The sequence below is a fragment of the Dipodomys merriami genome, unplaced genomic scaffold (assembly GCF_024711535.1).
Source record: "Dipodomys merriami isolate MVZ:Mamm:240054 unplaced genomic scaffold, mDipMer1.0.p SCAF_626, whole genome shotgun sequence".
NCBI lineage: Eukaryota > Metazoa > Chordata > Mammalia > Rodentia > Heteromyidae > Dipodomys > Dipodomys merriami.
In genome coordinates, this window is record NW_027206209.1 from 611,241 (window position 1) to 611,835 (window position 595).

The 595-nt window shown below is 37.8% G+C and overlaps 1 non-coding gene across 1 annotated transcript; it reads right to left on the reverse strand.

The window, feature by feature from the left end:
* Window positions 1-274: 274 nt before the first annotated feature.
* On the reverse strand, window positions 275-378 carry LOC138815138 (U6 spliceosomal RNA). Its single transcript, XR_011368185.1, has one exon. It is a non-coding gene; the product is annotated as a U6 spliceosomal RNA (small nuclear RNA).
* Between the last annotated feature and the right edge of the window lie 217 nt (window positions 379-595).

A 595-nucleotide genomic window follows, 5' to 3' on the forward strand; every position in this document is an offset into this window, starting at 1 on the left:
AAAAGCCAGAAGTTGCCCTGTGGCTCAGGTCAAAGGGTGCAAGGCTTGTGCAAAAAAGAAGCTCAGTGACAGTGCCCAGGCCCTCAGTTCATGCTCCAGGACTGCCAAAAAATAAAAAGACAGAACATGTCAATAATGAATGAGGGAGGGATCCAGAAACCAAATTCCTCACTGAATATTTTCTCTATTTCAATATCATTCCAGAGAGAAAAATGAGGCATAAAGATGGTCCAGAAAGAACATATCTTATGAAGTAATACAAGATTCTTTAAAAAAAAATATGGAATGCTTCACATATTTGCATGTCATCCTTGTGCAGGGACCATGCTAATCTCTGTATCATTCCAATTTTAGTATATGTGCTGCCAAAGTGAGCACTACAAAAAAATTTTTTTTACTGCAACTGGCCTGTAGAGACAATCCATTAGACATAATTGTGACTTGCAATAGCATAAGAGCTCATTGTAATAGCACAAGTGCTTTCTGGATATTATGTATGGGTCCTGAGCCTTGATAAAAGCCTAGGTGCTATTCCTATGTTTTTCCTCAAGAATATTACTCTATTACTTAAACCACAGCTCCATTTCTGACTTTT